At 44.9% G+C, this 20,298-nt stretch overlaps 1 protein-coding gene across 1 annotated transcript in view; it reads right to left on the bottom strand.

Annotated features, from left to right (window-relative positions):
• KGD4 (alpha-ketoglutarate dehydrogenase subunit 4) overlaps positions 1-20,298 on the bottom strand; it is a 57,699-nt gene that overhangs the window by 21,369 nt on the left and 16,032 nt on the right. The window lies entirely within an intron of this gene.

The raw sequence follows: 20,298 nt of genomic DNA, 5'->3' as shown, positions 1-20,298 counted from the left end.
GAGCCCCCTCGCGGCCATCGCACGCCAACACAACCTCAGCATAATCTCCTACGCTGACGACACCCAGCTGATCCTCTCCCTGACCAACGACCCCACCACCGCCAGATCCAACCTGCAGGAAGGGATGAAAGATGTAGCCGAGTGGATGACGACCAGCCGCCTGAAACTGAACTCTGACAAGACGGAGGTCCTCATCCTGGGCTCTTCACCCTCCGCCTGGGACGACTCCTGGTGGCCTTCCGCCCTGGGCACCGCACCCAAACCGACAGACCATGCACGCAACCTGGGCTTCATCCTGGACTCCTCCCTCTCCATGACCAGGCAAGTTAACAACGTCTCCTCGGCGTGCTTCAACATCCTACGCATGCTACGGAAGATCTTCTGGTGGATCCCCACCGAGACCAGGAAGACCGTCACCCAGGCCCTCGTCACTAGCCGACTGGACTACGGCAACGCCCTCTACGCGGGTACCACCGCCAAGCTCCAGAAAAGACTCCAGCGGATCCAGAACGCCTCAGCCAGACTCATCCTCGACATCCCACGAACCAGCCACATCTCCGGACATCTGAGAGACCTTCACTGGCTCCCCGTCAACAAAAGAATCACCTTCCGCCTCCTCACCCACGCACACAAAGCCCTACACGACCAAGGCCCGAGCTACCTCAACAGCCGGATCAACTTCCACGCTCCCAAACGCCACCTCCGATCAGCCAACCACGCCCTCCCCGCCGTCCCCCGCATCCGAAGAGCGACTACAGGAGGAAGGTCCTTCTCCTACCTGGCCGCCAAGACCTGGAACTCCCTCCCGACCGACCTGCGCCTGACCCAAGACCACCTCTCCTTCAGGAAGAAGCTGAAGACCTGGCTGTTCGAGCAGTAGAGGCACCCCCCCCTCCCCCAGCGCCTTGAGACCCTACGGGTATGTAGCGCGCTCTATAAGTGTCATTGATTGATTGATTGATTGAGTGTCTCGCTCTACGAAAAGAGCAGTTTAGGTTCGGATCTTTATGCGCCACCATGGACCGCAGGGAAGGTCCATGATTTCTGTGACAAGAACTGACAAATAATGCCCCCTCTGGATGGCAGGCAGGTGTTTGTAGGCAACAACTGAGATGTCCTATAAGTGAAAAATATGTGCAGGTCCTGGTTATATCTTCTGCCAAGCACAGACATACTTTGTTGTTTGTGATATACACGGAGAAGCATACACTGCAGCCGCTCTGTGTATAGCGCACATACACAAGTTACTCCATCCATCTGGACTTTGTTACTAACCAGGAGTGGTTGACTGGCAGAGCCAAGTATTCCGCCCTGACTGTAACAAGCTTACATAAGAGCAAGGTCAAACCAGGATAAGGAACTTATGCTTAGGTCTTAAGTAATAGTCAATTGATTTAGTGTTGTTGACAGGTGGGGTGGTTTCATGGGAGATTCAAAAGGATACTGATAGGGAAGTTACGAACTTCGTCAAGAGGAGAGCAGTAGTAGAATGAAACACCAATTGGAGACTGCTGGGCATGAGAGAGACTAGAGTCATTCAGATAATCGGACTTGATTTGAGGGGGAAAAAAGATGTATTGCAAGCATAGTGGTGGCAGAAAAAAGCAAAAACACAGGGGATGGAGCAAAGAGGACAGGGTAACGCAGTATAGTAAATGACCTAGTACACAGTCCTTGAAGAAGCCAACTGAGAGGAAAATATGGCGACAAGGCAGGCACCCGGTGTCAGTGAGCATATGAGTGAAATGGGGATTATCAACAGGTGGCCAGGTCAGCAACGCCTAGAGATCTAAAGTTACTAGCAAAGTAGTAAAGTCAACCGTATTGAAGCGTGCCTCAGTGGAATGGAGTGCACACAATACCAAATTAGATACATTAATGGAGAAGATGAAGCTGTTAACCACCAGGCACAAAATAATTATTTCAAAGAGAAGTTGATACTGGTCACTTATGGGCTTCCTGACTGTCAGTAGGACTAGAAACATTTTGATCAGTACCAGACGAAAACTGATCTATTTGAAAATCCATTTAGTCCATTGAAACTTAATACTCATCAAAGTGTATTGTAATCCTTCCATCATTAAAATTTAGTTAGTTATCATTATGCTTCACTGCCCATACTGGATTCCTGGACAGCATGTTATAATATCAAGTGCTAAAATTTTGTGAGATATCAGACTAATGACCACTAAAATATTGTGTAGGCAAGTATACATAGGTAAGTACCAATTTACTATACGTAGCTCCACATCTATTTACCTTGAAGAAGAAAAAATATATATATTATATTCACAACAGGATCGCTCAGCTTCAGGAACACAACCAGAGCACACTGTTTATTTATTTATTTATTTATTTAAAGTTTTGTAGAGCGCGTAGTCACCACGAGGGTATCCCAGCGCTAAAACCTTGTTACTCATAAGGGGGAGAGAACCGAAAAGGTGCCCATTTAGGGGAAGAGAAGAGTTTTAAGGGTTTTTCTGAACCGGAGGAGGTTAGGTTCTGTTCTGAGGTTCAGAGGGAGTGCGTTCCACTTGATTCCAGTGTTTACCGAGAAGCGACGGCCACCTATGCGGGCCTTTTTCACTTTGGGGATCGTGATAAGGTTTCCGTGCTCCGAGCGGAGCGCTCTCGTGGGTCTGTAAGGGGTGATCCAGTTGTTTAGTATGGGAGGGCCGGTGTTATGGAGAACCTTGTGGGCAAGACAGAGGGCCTTGAAAGTGACCCTTTCCCTAATCGGGAGCCAGTGCAGCTTCCTAAGAGCGGGCTTGGCAGATGATCTGGCCGGGGTGTTTGTTAGGAGTCGAGCGGCGGCATTTTGTGCTTTTTGCAGAGTTTGAAAAGTGGATTCCGGGGCGCCCAGGTAGATGGCATTGCTGTAATCCAGCCTAGATAGAATTAAGCCCTGGATCAGCATGAGGCGTGACTGGAAAGGAAGAAGGGGGATTACTTTCCTGCAGGATTTAAGTAAACCGTAGCAGGTGCCGGCCGTCTTTCTGGCCTGGGTCCGGAAGGTAAGGTCAGTCTCCAGCCACACTCCGAGACTCTTGACCTCCTTCTTGGGAGTGGGGGGTTCGCCCATGCAGGTGGGCCAGATGTTAGAAGGGATGCTCGTGATTTTTTGTCCAAGGAGCAGGATCTCTGTCTTGGAGCCATTTAGCTTCAAAGCAGAGTCACTCATCCACTGGTATACGCTGGAGAGGCATTCGTGGAGGTTGGAGGGCTCGAGCTTAGGGTGGGAGAGTGTAACCACCAGTTGTGTATCGTCGGCGTAGCTGACGATAGTGACTCCGAAGGGTGAGACAAGTTCCTCCAGTGGGGCCATGTAAACGTTGAACAACGTAGGGCTCAGGGAGGAGCCCTGAGGCACGCCGCACTGGAGAGGGATGGAGGAGGAGCGGCTTTCGCCTTCCCATACTTGATAGGAGCGTCGGGAGAGAAAGAACGAAAGCCATTTCAGGGCTCTGCCCTTGACCCCAACAGTCCCCAGACGGTGGGTTAGAACCTGGTGACTGACCGTATCAAAGGCCGCACTAAGGTCTAGGAGGACCACTGCCACTGATCCTCCTGTGTCGATGATTTCCCTGGTTCTTTCTACTGCCACGAGGAGAGCAGTGTCTGTGCCCTGACCAGGTCTAAAGCCTGTCTGTGAGTCGTTGAGAAGATGGTTTGACTCGAGGTACTGTGACAGCTTTTTGTTTGCTAGTTTTTCGGCGACTTTACCTATCCAGGGGAGAAGTGAGATAGGTCTATAGTTGGAGAGGTCTGTGGGGTCAAGAGACGGTTTCTTAAGAAGCGCTTTGACTACGGCTTCCTTCCAATTAGAAGGAACCTAAACCTAAACCTAAACCTGCAGATTTTCAGGGCTTTATTTATTGAAAACTCACATAACGCGTTTCGGCTTGAATGCCTTTGTCAAATGTTGATAACACTCGTATGCTTCTTCAATATCCTTAAATTACGTGTTCCCTCACTTCTATTGGAGGACAACTTATCACCAGCCTGGAAAGACTTTCCCCATATTTTACATTCTCTCTGTATGAATGCCTTTCTTTTATTGTTTTGCTTTTCTCTCCCTCGCTGTGCTTTAACCCCTTAGGTGCTCCCGTCGGTCGTCGCGAGCACTACCTGGCTGGTGCTGCGAACAGCCAACTGCCGACGCGGCCCGCTCGTTTCTTCGAACATTCCGCACTGGTGCAGAACGTTCGAAGTAGTTATGAGGTTAACTTTATAAATCGTTGTCGTTAGTGTCCTGTTTTCAATAAAATTCACCCCTGCACATGGGTGTGTATATATATTTTCACTGAAAAAAACAAAGGTTACAGGGACGTGATAGTTCGGCTCAAGTTTCACTGGTACAAAACCAGAGAAATTTGGCAGTTATAGTTAGCTAATGTTCGAAATTAAATTTTTGGTAGGCTAGGGCATGTGCCAAAGCCAGGTAGAAACCACCACTATAGTCAGGATAAGGGAGTGACACTCCTAAAATAACCCCCGCTCACCCCCTTGGTAACTTGGCACAAGCAGTCAGGCTTATCTTAGAGGCAGTATGTAAAGCATTTGCACATAACCAACAGTAATACAGTGTAAGCACTACAAAAGGACACCACAGCAGTTTAGAAAAAAATCCAATATGTTTATATACTTAAGACAAGACCAGAAACGATAAAAATCCACAATACTTCAAAATCTTAACTTATCAAAATATGCTTTAAAAATAGTTCCTTGATATCAATAGCTCCATCCAAATCAAAACAGTTCTGCCTGAGCGCGGCGTCGAGGGCCAGCTACGGTGTCGGGAAGACCAGCAAACAGTACCTTTTAAAAATGCAGGGCGTCAATGACTTCTTTTGAGCTTCCGAAGACATGGCATCCGCAGGCGTCGGTTCTGGAGGTCGGTGTAGGAGTCGTTGGTGGCCCTCGAAGTCACAGTCGCTGCAGGTCGATTGCTCTGTTGGAGTCAGGAGCGCTGGCGTCGGCAGGCGTTGTGTGCTGCGTTGCCAAGTGCAGCGCTGCTGTGACATCAGGTCGCGGTGCGAGCAGCGGCTCGGAGGCAGTGTCAAAAGGCGTCGTCAGTAAGGCAAGGGTCGCGGTGCGAGATGAAGGCAGTGCTCATCACGGTGCTGGCAGGTCACGGTGCCAGCAGCGGCATCGTCGTTGCTGAAGCGCTGTCATCAGATGATGAACTGGAGTCGATGGTGCCGGCGTCGGTAGGCCATGGCTGCGGTGCGGGATGAGGGCGGTGCGCCGTGTAACTTTACGAGCAGTGCCCTCAAACTACGGTGCAAGCGGCAGCGTCGATTTTGGCATGGATTGTGTCGTAGGGGAAGCCAAGGCGTCGTCGTGAGGCGGTGCAGAGCCCACAGGTCGCGGTGCGAGCAGCGGCTCAGTGGCGGCGTCAGCAGGCGACGTCGGTGAGACCAGGGTCGCTGTGTGGCGTTGCAGCGGTGCCCTCTGCGGTGTCAAGGCGTTGTGGTGAAGCGAGGCGGTGTGGAGTGCTGTGCCCACAGGTCACGGTGCGAGCAGCGGCTCGGTGGTGGCATCAGCAGGCATGGTCGGTGAGACCAGGGTCGCGGTGCGGCGTTGCAGCGGTGCCCTCTGAGGTGCCTTTAGGACACAGAGTCGGCAGCGGCGTTGTAGACGACGTCGGGTTAGAAACTCACAAAAGTAGATTGCAGAAAGTTCAGTCCAGTCCTTTCACTGCCCAAGACATAAGCACCCACTGCAGGCCAACACAGCAAAGCGCACAGCAAAGTGGTAGTTTCTCCTCACAGCTTCTCCAGCTCTTCTTCTTGGCAGTCTTCTTGATCCAAAAGAGTTCTTAAGTTCAGGGGTCTGGGTCCCAATATTTATATCCCAAAATCCTTTGATCTCTTAGGCAGAGAGTGCCTATGCCAAACCAGAACCAGTTCTGCCTTCTCTGCTGTGATTTCCTGGCAGGAGGTGGAGTCAGCATTTTCAGAGGCAGACCAGGCTCTTTGAGGTGCAAGGAAATGTCCTCCTCCTACCCCCATTGCAGCCCAGGTCTATTCAGCCCTTTCCTGACCCACCAAGACTATCTGGAGCCCCTCCTGCTCCCCCAGCCTTCTGTCATCAAAAACCCAGACAGGCAATCCACATCCCAGCAGAGGCACACGTGATGACTGCAAGAAAATACCTACTTTCTAAAAGTGGTATTTTCAAACACAGAATGCAAAAATCACCTGCACTAAAAGAGGAATCTTTAGATTCTGAATTCAGGCATACTAAACTTCATTTTCCTACCTAATTTCCTGGGCCAGTTATGTTTATAAGATGTTATAAACAAACTTCCCATTCTGTCCTAAGGGGAACAAGTAGCCCTGCAATAGTGAAAAACGAAATGGGCTGTAATTCACTATCAGGACATGCCACACACACTAGGGCAAGTTCTACCTTTCACATACCCTGCACCCTGCCCACAGGGGTACCTTGGGCCTACCTTGTGGATGACTAACAAGTAGAAAAGGGAAGGTTAGAGACTGGCAAGCGTGTGCACTGGCCAAGTCGGCATGGCAGTTACAAACTGTGCGCAGACTCTGCAATGGCAGGTCTGAGTTTACCTTTCTAGGGCTACTCATGTGGGTGGCACAATCAGTGCTGCAAGCCCACTAGTAGCATTTGGTTTACAGGCCCTGGCACACTCGGTGCACTTTACTAGGGACTAACAAGTAAATCAAATACCCAATATGGAAACACCAATCCATAATACAATTTACACAGAGAGGATATGCACTTTAGCACTGATTAGCAGTGGTAAAGTGCCCAGAGTCCTAAAACCAACACAAAGAAGTCAGGAAAAAATAGGAGGAAGAAGCAAAAAGTTTGGGGATAACCCTGCAAAAAGGTCCATTTCCAACAGCTAAGTATAACTCGCGACCATGTACCTGTATGGGTGCCTGACTGTCTGTGTGGGCTTGTGAGGGGGTGTGTGACACTGCATGGATGAGAGAGTGGGTGAATCACTGGCTGTATGGGTACATGAGTGCATCTGAGAGGGGCTGTGTTTATGGCTGTGTCGGTGAATGAATGGATGTCTCAGTGGTATATGGGTGAGTAACTGCATATGTGAAAGGCAGTATATGTGGGTGTTGGAATATACGTGACTGTATGTGTGAGTGAGTGATTGTGAGAGTGGCTGTATGGGCGAGTATGTGCTTATGTCACTTACTGTATAGGTGAGTAAGTATGTGTATGAATAAGTGAGTTGTGTGTGTAGAACTGTGTAGGTGAGTATGTGGCAGTGTGAGCGAGTAAATGTGTGTGTGTAGCTCTATGAGTGTCTGGCAGTGTATGAGTGGCTATATAAGTGGCTGTATGGGTGAGTGAGTGGATGTGTGTATAGACCTCTGAATGAGTGGGTATGTCCTAGTATGGGTGTGCCAATGGTTTCCAGACTGGTAGTGTGAAAGTTGGAGTAGGTGTATGACTGGTTACATGGGGGTATGAGTGGCTGCGTCAGAGATTCTGTGGATGATGTCATCAGTAATGCCATTTGAGAGGTCACTAACAAGGTCATGAGTGATGTAATACGTGAGGTCATAAGCAGTGCATTGTATGTATGTATGTATGTATGTATGTATGTATGTATGTATGTATGTATGTATAGGATTTATAAAGCGCAGGAATCACCCCCGGAGGGGTAGCTCCGTGCTATCATAACAGGAAAGTCAGACCAACATGTGTAGACAGAAATTAAACTATAAATAATGCAGTTTTCATGAGTTTCCTGAAGAGTAGAAGATTGGACGGGTATTTCTTCTGCTTTAGTTACAGCTACTGTGAGCATTCTACTTTCAAATCTCTCGACTTACCATCTACGAATTTTGATGACTTGTGGGTCCATTGGCTGAGGTAGGCTGTTGTCCGCACTGGATGGTTGAGTCTCACATTATTATTATTTATGGAACCTCCCCCTAAGCACCCGTTTTTATTTTATTTTTACAGAACCACTTGGTCCTGAGGAGAACCCCCCTAACAAGCGGGGTTCGAAACGCGTAGACCACTTTACCCCGTATCTGGTCTTGATCTGTTGTGGGAAAGATTGAGCACCTTTGCTCATTTTGAGAGAAAGACTTGTCCCGGTGTAAATCCACAAAAAAAGACTTTAAATTGCATCATTGAAAGGGATTCTTTCCAATTTATTTCTGACCATTACGTGGTTTTATTTGTTTCTTTTGGTTTGTTGATCATGTTAGTATGCGTTTGAATGTTTGTGTATGATTGGACGGCCATGTTTGACTGAATGCTTGAAACATTTATGTTTTTCTTCCTTTGTTCATTGTAACATGTATTGTATATATGAAAATTGTTGGCTTCTCCTTGCACTAAAAATTGTGTTTTGTACAAAGTAAAAAATAATTGCGAGAAAATAAATCTTGATACGTTGCTAAAGAAATTAAGCAGGGGGTTTTGCTTTTTTCAAAATTCCCACCCCTCCCCTTTTCTCAGGGTAAAAAGTTTTGTCTCAGCATTGGCTTTTGTGTTGTTTTGATATTGAGTAGAAGATTGGAGCATTTACGCAGGTCTACAGAGAGGGTGTTCTAAAATTTCGAGGCCAGATGGACAACAGTTTTCCGCCTGTTCCAAGCTTCTTAAACCGGGGGACCACTGGCAACCTTTCCCTTCTGATCTAAGATGACGATTGGGACAGTAGACTTTGAATTTAACTGCCAGATAGATGGGGCTCGTGCCATAAAGAGCTTTATGGGTAAGACAACCGAGCTTCAAATTAATTCTATGGCGGATAGGAAGCCAGTGAAGCTATTTTAATAATGGTCCTACCGAGGTGCGAGGAGGTTTTTTAGGGCCATGCGAGCGGCCACATTTTGAACAATCTGCTGTCTGCTGAGAAGGGACTCATCAGCAGATGCCAGCAGAGCATTGCAGTAATCGAAGCGGCCAATAATCAATGCCTGAATCAGGGTTCTTCACACAGAGAGAGGCAGCCAGCGAAACACTCTTCGCAGGAGGCTTAAGATATGGTAACAGGTCCCAGTCATAGTCATAACTTGGTCCTTCATGGATAGCAGAACATCTACGCGAACCCCCACGTTTTTGCCACTGAGGTTGGAGAGGGGGCCAGACCTAATGTAGCAGGCCACTACCTAGGGGACCAGACGGCCTGAGCTGTGCCAAACAACAAGATTTCCATCTTAGACGCATTTAGCTGAAGACAATGCTCCGTCATCCACTCAGATAAAGCTAACATACCCTTAGCTAAACGCTGCTCAATGTCTTCAGAGTCCTGATCAAAGGTCAGCAGCAGTTGGATATCGTCAGCGTAAGAGAAAGGAGTAAAACCGTGCTGCCTGATAACCGTGGCAAGGGGAGCCGTATAGATATTAAACAAAGTCCGGCTCAAACAAGAGCCCTGCACCCCCTTAGTAGGTTTCAAGGTTTAAGAACGGAATAGACCCAAAGTTGATGGTCTGAGTGCGCTGGTCAAGGAAACTGATGAGCCAGTTGAGTGCCTGTCCCTGCAGGCCGGCCTCTCTCAGTTGAAAAATCTGTTTCTGATGAGAGACAGTGTCGAAGACTGCTGTCGGGTTCAATAAAATCAGTATCACTGCCTTATGACCATCCAAATCTATTTTGATACGATCCGTGACCCCAATAAGGGTTGTCTATGTTGAATGGTTGGGTCTAAACCCAGATTGTGAAGGATCCAGAATGGCGTGGTTATCAAGGTAGTCCATTAGCTGAGTGTTGGCATAGCTCTCCACCAGATTACTCATCAGCGAGAGGAGCGAAATGGGACGATAATTTGAGAGCGTATCAGCAAACAGCTGATCTTTTTTCTTAATAGGAATCACTTGAGCGGACTTCCAGTCCAATGGCAGAATACCTTCGCGTAAAGAGGTGTTCCAAATCTCAGTGATTGGGTGGCTAGAAGAGAGGCAAGCATGGCATATTTGTATGCTGGCAGAACATCTAGAGGGAGCCCGATTTCACCGTCCTAAGCATGGTTGCCACCTGAGAGATCTGGATAACCCTGAAACAATCCAGGTCCACGTTTAAGTCCTTAACTACTTGAGAACTTAGGTCAGTGGACTCAGCGTGATCAGAATTTTGAGGAAATTCATTATAAATCTGATTAATTTTCTCATCAAGGTACACAGCTATGCTGTTGCAAAGGCTCTGAGAGGTGGTGATCTGTTGGGTGCAGGCTGTGGGCTTAGTGAAGGAGTTAAGGACTTTATATAATTCCTTTGTCGAGTTTCCTGCCTGGTTCAATTTTAATATAACATGATTTTTCTGTGCTCTTTTTAAATTCTTGTGGTAAGCAGCGAGGGCCAGTTTAAAACTAAGTTTTTCATTTTCAAACTGAGATTTACGCCATCTTTTTTCCAGCACCTTACATCTGGATTTTTCCCTGCGTAACTCTACAGTATACCAGTCATCGCTTTTTTTCCTAGATTTATTCATACAGTGGGCCAGCGTGTCAATTATTGTGCTAACATTATCATTAAAGACCCTCAGCTTCATTGTACTGTCTATGTGTTCCTTCAACACCAGGGGCGTATATAATTTGCTAAAAGAGTCATACGTGACTCTTTGCCATCACCTTTGAAGGAAAGGATTGTGGGGGACCGAGGTATAGTTAGCCCAACAAACTAGAACTGCTAAATTTCTCTGATTTTGTACGAGTGAAACTTGAGCCTAACTATATCGTTCCTGTAACCTTGGTTTATTTCAGTGAATTTCTAAGGTTTTTTGAATGCTAATTGTTATCTATAACGTTCCTGTATCCTTTAGTTTTAAAAATGTTTAAGGTTTTTATAAATTCTATTTGATTGTACTGTCCATTTTTATGTAAGAGAACCTGTAAGATTTTCATACTTTCTTTCTATAATTGGATATTGTGTATTATATTTATATAATAGACATATTAATTTAAAAAAACGAGTAGTGCATCAGAAAATACATTATGAACTGGTTTTATTTATAACATTTTAGTAAGTTGGCACCACATTGTTGCATTTACAGTGGAGATTGTCATCAGTAAATGTATTTCACCTACTCATAAATACACAGACATGTTTTAAATAAAGTTTAACTCTAAATATTTAGTAGATTATTACATTAACTTTTCTTTGTATGATCAATTTAGAAGAAAGCCACCTTTTCAACAACAAAAAAATTCTTCACGTCTACCAAAGTCACCGCGATGACATTGGTAGTCGCTAAATATCCACGAGCAGAGATAATACTAGTCTAGTCTAGTCTGGAAATTTGTATTGCGCAGAACATATCACATCCCGTGAGGGAGTCTCATGGCGCATGCGGACAGTCCCAGAGAAAAAGAGGAGAGATCCTAAAAAAGGCAAGACCTAGCAGAAAAGCCATGTTTTCAGCAATTTTCGGAACCTCATGTGCTCGGTCGTTGCACGGATGTTCAGCGGAAGTTTGTTATAATTTTCAGCTTAAATTTCTCAAAAACGAATGAACGGCTTTACACCAAATAAGCAAAAGACACTTCCTTGAACCGACATCTAACTCCCTGACAAATTTGGTTTAAGTCCATTCAGCGGCTCGGGCTGTAGAGGTGCTAATGGTTCCTATGGAAATTAACATTTACAAACGCAACCTTATTTTGCGTGCCAAATTCTCGGTCCCCATTGCATGGATCACCTCAAAACTTACCCAATCAATAGTACCCACCGAGACCTTTTTGACCAAATTTCATGCAGATTGGCCATACGACGGCAAAGTTATAGCCAAGTCAAAAATGCTTTTCCTATGGAAACTAGGTCCTAACTATAACCACCTACTGGCGACTGCCAGTAGGATATGGAGAATATATATATATGTATATATATATATATATATATATATATATATATATATACATACACACATACATACACACACACATACATACACACACACATATACATACACAAATAATTTATTTACATATATTGTCATGGTACATACAGATGGAGTTAAGTACAGCTTATATCTACATTCAAGGTAAATATATACAGAGTCAAGTTGCAAATAGGTGGAATTAAGTACAGTACATCTATAGTTATCTTCGCAATATTTTGGTGGTCTATAGTCTGGCTATGAATTTAGTGGCACAATATTAAAAACTTGATATTCTGGTAGTATATCATTTCTAGAAGTCAACATCATGACAGCAATGCATCTACTAGTAATTGCCATGCCTCAATCACCATCATACTGCAATCACCATAAGCACTACCTTCAAATCCCCATGGTACTCCCAAGAATTGAAGAACCTTAGAAAAATCTGTAAGATCAAAGAGCGGAACTGGAGGAAAAATTGGGACCCCATCATTAAAGATGAATATAAAAAAGCAATGAGAACCTACAAATTAGCACGAAAATCAGCACAAGCATCCTTCTTCAATGAAAAAATAAAAAATGCATCCAATTCATCCAGAGAGACTTGTAAAATCTTCAAAGAGTTACTCAAAATCCCTAACCCACCCTCCTCTGAGCAACCCACAATTTCCAGATGCAACCAAATTGCATCAATTTTTCAGAACAAAATCACCAATATTTTACAAACCCTCCCACCCATAACGAACAATGAACCCCTTGAGGAACGGGTGCCCTCCACATCTGGCCCGACTCTAGATAGCTTTCACCAACTGTCCAATGAAGACTTCCTGAAAACTCTTTCAGGCATGAAAAGTGGCTCACCCACCGATCCTGCCCCCATCCATATCCTCAAACAAATTGGCCCTGTCATTTCACACCTAGCAACAAATCTTATCAATGCCTCCCTTACTCAAGGAGTAGTCCCCCCTAACTGGAAACATGCGATCATCAAAGCCCTTCAAAAAAAGCCAGGCCAGGATCCCTCAGACTTTTCTAACCTGCGCCCAATCTCTCTTACCAGGTATGAGTAAGATTGCAGAGAAACTGGTCAACCAGCAACTATCTAACTTTCTTGAAATGAACAATCTCCTACGCCCATCACAAACAGGTTTTCGCCCCGGACAGGGGACGGAGACCGCCCTAGTAAAGGTAGTCGAGGAAGCCAGATGCATCTTGGATTCAGGGGGATCGGATTTACTGATCCTCCTGGATCTAAGCGCTGCATTTGACACGGTGGACAACAAGATCCTGATCCAGCGACTACTCAACCTGGGAGTGAGAGACAAGGCACTCAGCTGGCTTTCATCTTTCCTGAAGGACAGAACCTTCCAGGTCTGTGAAGGGAATATACGATCAGACCCATTCCACCTCCAGTGTGGGGTTCCACAGGGCTCTTCATTGAGCCCCACACTATTTAACACTTACATGGCCCCCCTGGAGGATGTGGTAATTCCCTTTGGGATAAAAGCCGTAACATATGCTGACGACACCCAAATGGTTGTGTCTTTTTCCCTTGAAGGTGAAAAGATAAAAAACCTCCATGACTGCCTTGAGGGAATCTACGAGTGGATGTCCAAATCAAGGTTGAAACTCAATGGCTCCAAGACCGAGCTCATGCTGCTGGGTCACCAATTGTCGCCTCTCCCGCCCGCCATGTGGCCCTCTTGCCTAGGTCCCCTTCCTCAGCCCAAGACGGAACTCAAGAGTTTAGGCTTCTGGCTAGAACAGGATTTATCTATGAAGACACAGGCCAAAAAAACTGCCGGCACTTGTGTCGGCTTACTCCGCTCAGCCAGGAAGATTCTCCCTCTACTCCCCTCACAATCTCAAAAACTGCTTATACAGGGACTAATACTATCGAGGTTAGACTATAGTAACGCCCTCTTCCTGGCAGCCCCAGAAGCTACCCTTAATGTTCTCCAAAGAACACAGAATGCCGCTGCTCGGATGCTGACAGGAACACCCCGGAGATCTTCTGCTAAACCAGCACTAAAGGCACTCCATTGGCTGCCGATTCGAGAAAGAGTCATATTCAAGGCCCTATGCACCACCCATAGGGCCCTGCAAAACCTAGGGCCACCGATGCTGAAGACCATGATCTACCCATACAAACCCAACAGGCCCCTCCGCTCCTCTCAAAGGAACCTGGCTACGGTCCACAGAGCAAAGAAAGCCCGCTCTGGAGGACGCCGTTTCTCGGTCACAGCCGCTACTCTATGGAACGCCCTACCAATTCGGCTTCGGGCCGAATCCAACTACATGAAGTTCCGAAAACTACTCAAAACGCACCTCTTCCCACAATAAAACGCCTCTCCTTCTTTTTCCCTTTGTCCCCCCCCCTCTTCCTCCCCTCAGCTGTTTATGCAATCTCAGCGCTGGGACGCTCTCGGGCAGCCATGCGCTATATAAGTCCTGCTTTCTTTTCATTTCATTTCATTTCTGTGAGGAAATTCATTGACTTTCGCGTTTCCCTGGTTTTGCTTCAGTTTGGAACTCTGGACTGTTTACCTCTACTGTGGCCCTGAGTCTGCAACAAAGAATCCAGAAACATGTAGTAGCATGTTTTTATTTTCTTGGTGAAACTCGCACTGCTGTGGACATTGGCTCTCACTGAGGCATGTACAAATATTAATACATCACTCCTTGTAGGCAAAGTCTGATTTGCAGGAAGTAGGGGTGGAGAAGATTTAAATCCAGCCCATTCCTAAGTTGCTCCATTACTCCTCAGCTCATGCTGCAGGCCTTTGGATCGTTCAAACAAAAGAAATGACTTTACTATTAATTTAGACCTCTTTTTTTGGGGGGGGGGGGGAACTTCCAACTGAAACCTGTATTCAGATTTCACCTAACCGTTTTTGTATTTTTGACTTCTAGGACCTGGGTAGTGTGTGCCTAATCCAAACACAACCTGATAAGCAGAGCAGTGGGGACCTGCCATGGTAGTTCTGCCGGGTCCTTACAATAACTGTTTGCCCTTAGTTTGCTCCCTCTTTAACAAAACTTGCTTGGCCCACTGGTGAGTCGGTCCTTGTTAGCACACTGCCCTGCCAGCTGCAGAGTTTGATCAGTAGAATAAACAAAATTGGATTTGAGTGGTGTGAAGTGATGCAGAGTGTAGGAGGGTAGAGTGCAGTAGAGTGCTGTAGAGTTGAATGGTGTAGACTACAATTTCAAAAGGAGCATTTACTGTATTATTTTGTTTCCAGCCCCAATTCAGGCAGTCCAATTTTTAAGAACATATCAATAATGATCAAGAATAAGATTGAATTGTCTGGAGTCTTGACAATGCGTTTAGTATCCAACTTGTATTCATTTTTCAAAACGTTATTTTCCAGTCAGCCCAGCCAACGTGTTTCGTCCTGTAGGACTTTATCAGGGTTGTACGTTCCAAACTCGTGTGACTTCTAGATGGCGTGAAGTACAACCTCCTCTTTCAGTGTCTTCATAAGGATTCAATCCCATTTCTTATGATATATAGTACAACCTAAATCTTCTTTATCCTCTTGTGTGTCAGCCAGCATGACTGCCACATAAATCCTCTTACTTTAAAATCACAGAAAGAAAAGTTAACACCAAGTTCCCTGGAAGACAGAGTCTGACATTTGACCTCCATCTTTGAAAGCACAGCCAATGTGACAAGATAAGAACAAGATTTAAAAGGCCCGTTTACAGAAATCCTGTGCTGGTGGACTAATACAGTAAAGAGGGTTTGGGCAAGGGACGGAATGAACTTAAGCTGGGCAGCCTAAAACAAATAGAAGCAGCAAATAGAAAGGAAGAACATTTGAGTTACAAACCACAAAACCAATGGTTAAGCAATGGATGTAATCCATTCCCAGGGAAGCTTTCTGAATGTCCCCAAGATGTGAGCAAACGACACAGCTGTGCTGTCTGGTAGGCTTTCAGAAAGAGAAAAAATTAACCTAACCTCCAATAACTTCAAACACATTACTACTGTGAAGTAAGATAAACCAAAATTAATAAGTTTATCTTGGAAATAAATGTTACCTTTTATTTCATGTTTGTTTGGATGTATGATTTTTATCGCAGAAAAAAAACATCTACTATACAAAATGCCACAAAAGTATATAAAAAAACAGTACAACAACAAATAAATTGTGTCTTATCATACATGTAACTACAACCACATATTCAATACATATATACACAACAGTGATATGTCAAGAAAACAGTTGGTATGTACATGATTAATCTCATATAGTTGTCATACGACTAAAATGTTTCGACAACTAAACAACCATATACTTAGAAAGTGAATGATTCTCCAAGTATTTCTGCACTGGAATCAATTTACTAATTTATACAAGAACAATAATGTCGTTGGCATTTAATGTCATTGCCGACGCGTTTAGAGTACTGGTTTATGAATTACCGGACTCTCATCAGGGCTGGATTAATCTTTTCAATGAAGGACTGTTCATGACAAAAAACAAAAATGTATTTTAGAAGGCTTCCTCAACGCCTTTAGTGCTCATTCTATTATATACATAGTTACTGGCCACATACCTGCATGATACCATTGTAGGAAGCTTGCCTTAAAAATGTCTTTCAACGCAGTGGGTGTCAATCTGCAACAAAGTATCAAATTTGTAGCCCTGCTGCATAATGATGCCTTTTAAGTTACATAATAAAGCTGTATCCGGAAAAAATTTACCTTGTTGTCGGAGTGTGCAATCCCACACCCTTATTTTTCAGAAATTTCAGTCAGTGCGCCCGTGGGTCTTTGTTTCTGTAAGAGCAGGTGATTGCAATTTAGCCAGAATCCCTTTAACATTGAATGGTCAGGCCAAAACAGGGGAGAATGAATTTTACCTCATCGCTGATAGACGCATTCAGATACCCTTTCGTTTTCTGAAATATGGGTCAGGGCGATCACAGGTCTCTATTTCTGCAAGAGCGAGTGATTACGTTTTAGTTGGAAACAATGTGTCTAAACAAACACAAGCGGCTACTTACTCATGTACGGGCGGAAACTGCAACCCGCGAAGAGGGATTATCCGTTTTTAAATGCCAATCGTTCCATATTAAAAGCCTGTTTAACTGCGGAAAACAAGGGCGAAATTAGTCCCCGTTTTTTGTAGGCACAACGCTAAACTTAAACTGAGTCCGATGGAATGTTCGCTCACCTTATTGCTTTTGAAATTATTTCGAACGCGAGCACACTTCTGGTGTGTGTGAAGCAGACAGCAGCGGCTTTCGATTAGATTACCGAATCAACCCATCACGTGGTCCTTTATGCAGCCAATTAGGAAGGGGGCCGCCCCTATGATGGTGAACTCTGGGAGTTGTATTTCAGTACCAGGATTGTTTACCTATTATTAAGAAAAGTTTGAAACAACTTGGAAAAAATATGATGAGATTATCGTTCCTGTTTATAATAACAACTTCGGCTGGAAAAGAAGGTTTTCGAATTCGAGAAACTTGAATTCGTCTTTTTTAGCCAAAGGCGGACAGTCAAGAAACTCGAATTTGTCTTTTTTAGCCAAAGGCGGACAGTCAATGGTTCGTTTAAAACAGCCCTGGGAAATGAGGACACGCAGCAGGTATTACAAGAACTAGATAATTCAATTCTAGTCAATCTTTCTGATAAACAGCTCACTAAAGTCGAAGAATTGATCCTTAGCTTAGGGCTTAAGTTTGTCCCCAACACGCGTACTGACTTTACTAAATTGAAACTAGAGGCATTGGACTTTTGCCGCAAAATTTTGCAGGGATTGAACCAACAATTTGTCAAGAAACAACAGCCCTTAGGGTTAAGTCCAAATTTACCCCTACTCAAAATATACCGAAACAAATTCACGCCTTTGAGCAGGCGGTACTATCATCCATTACTTAATTGGTAAACAAAAAGAGCTTTGTACACAACAATATAAGCAAGGGCCAACTAACAGCGATTCGTGACCTGAAGGCTGACACCTCTATTGTGATAAAACAAGCAGACAAGGGCGGGCGGTAGTCATCTGGCCCCGACAGATGTATATGACTAAAGGCAAACAGCATGTCGAAAACCAGGAATGGTATAGACCGGTTAGAGAAGATCCTATTCATGAGATACAGGCTAAAATTGGGAAAATAACTAAAGCAGGCTTAGACGAAGGGTTTCTAGGCCCCAAGGAGTTTGAATATTTGAACAAAAAGCAACCTAGAACTCCTGTATTGTATTTTCTACCGAAAATACATAAGAACATCCAAACACCCCCGGGAAGACCGATTGTATCGGGCTGTGACTCTGTATTAGATCCAGTCTCGAAATATATCGATTTCTTCCTAAAACCTTTCCTGTTGGGTGTTAAATCATATCTCAGAGACACGACTGATTTTATCACAAAAGTGGAGGTTAGTCCGTCTGATGAGGAGACACAAATAATGGTCACACTAGACGTAACATCTCTTTACACTCCGATCCCTCAGGGTGAGGCACACCAAGTGATGGAATTGTATTTGGAGTCAAGAGAAAGACCGCACAGGGTACCCACATCATTCATTATTTCATTCGCTGAAATATCACTACGAAGTAATTACTTCAAATTTGAGAATGAGTATTTTGTACAGATCAAGGGCACCGCAATGGGTTGTCCTTATGCGCCTGGGATGGCAGTGCTCTATATGGCACAATATGAAGAGAGATTCATATATAGTAACAACCCCTTCTTATGCAATATGCTCCAATGGCTCAGGTATATCGACGATGTCTGGCTCCTGTGGCAGGGGAGCCAGGCAGAGTTGAATCAATTTTTTGACTGGATAAATACAAGACACATGGACATTAAATTCTCTATTCAGTCCAGCAAGACGAAAATGACATTTCTTGACCTTTCAGTTGGCTCTGATAACAGAAAACTAACTACATCTTTACACAAAAAAGTAACGGACAGAAACACTATACTACACTATACACAAGGGCATGTATCCTCCTGAGGCGGAAGCCGGGAGGTTGTGTTTGTTTTGCCACGAGTAGATTTTTAAAAACAACTATTTTAAAACGTAACTTTCAGGGCCTAGGCTTGATTTAAGAAGCCTTTCTCCCTTCCTTCACCTCCCTGCTGCCTGGGCCACTCGCAGGAGCGTTGACACTGCCGAGTCGGTCCCGGCTTAGCATCCACGGCAGACATATTGGGTGTGCTTGAGTGCCACGACGCGCTCTAGTCGCGCATATAAGGGGGCGGACATGCCTCCGCGCAGCGGACGCGCCGGACCTGTGCCGGAGTCGTGCCAGAGTCCTGCCCGTCTGCGCCCGTCCGCGCCTGTACGTCACCTCTCGCCAGGAATTATGGCGAAACCAGAAAAGAGGTAATATTGTACTCTAGACAATCTATACTATCTCTAAAAGACTCGACCAGAAATTGTGCCAAAGTAAATCCCTCATGTATGCGAGGTCCCTACTCATGCCCTTGTGGTTTCGCTCTCCCGAGTCCTTTACGACTACCATCCCTAAATAAAGTCACGCCTCATCAAAGCAGAATAGGCCAGTTGAATGTAAGATCCATGCAGAAACACTGCTCGGAAATTTACGAGCTACTCTCCAACTATTCATTAGACATTTTATTTCTGACAGAAACATGGCTGCAAGATGACTCTGTCATCAATCTGGCCACCCCCCTGGGATATACCACACATACGCTGAATAGACATTCCAGGGGAGGGGGGATAGCAATAATGGCTAAATCGGACTTCATTTGCCACATATTGAAATTAGAAATTAAGGATAGTGAATGTGCACGATTTACAATTAAGATAAATTCCCAACTTAGTCTTATAGGTCTTCTGATATACAGGCCCCCGGGAGCAAGCACGAATTTCACTACCTCGCTCCTAGAGCATTTATGCTCCTTTGTCACCGACACTGCTAATTTCACCATTAAAGGTGACTTAAACTTAAACATTCATTTTGATCTTACTTCTGATACCAAGATCAATACCTTGCTAGCTGATTTGGATGCCTTCCAACTTCGTCAGCTAGTGAGTGGCTAAACACATAACGGCGGGCATCTTTTAGACCCCATTTTTTCAAATCTAAACAATGCGAGTGTTGAACTCCCCATCCCTATGGTGTGGACCGACCACTGTTTGGTGATTATGACCATTCCTCTTGCTAGTGACACTAACTCAAAACCCCCTCAACTAAGTGAAGATCTTGATCAAAACTATGAGCAGTTTTGTGAGTGGATCAAAAAGGCCTTAGACTCCCTGATACCAGCTAAATGGATCAAAGCGCGTACACATGAATCTAGTCCCTGGTTCAATGAAGCACTTTCCCTACAAAAAAAAGAATGCAAAAAAGCGGAACGAAGATGGAGGAGAGAGTATGATCCCACACTTAAAACCCTCTACATTCAAATGCAAAAAAGCTATCATCAGAACATCTGCAGGACTAGAACGGAGTATTAAACCACGGAAATTAAGAAT

This window comes from Lissotriton vulgaris, chromosome 3_1 (genome assembly GCF_964263255.1).
Source record: "Lissotriton vulgaris chromosome 3_1, aLisVul1.2, whole genome shotgun sequence".
Lineage (NCBI taxonomy): Eukaryota > Metazoa > Chordata > Amphibia > Caudata > Salamandridae > Lissotriton > Lissotriton vulgaris.
The sequence above is the reverse complement of the archived record's forward strand: the minus strand, read 5'-3'. Positions and strand labels throughout refer to the sequence as shown.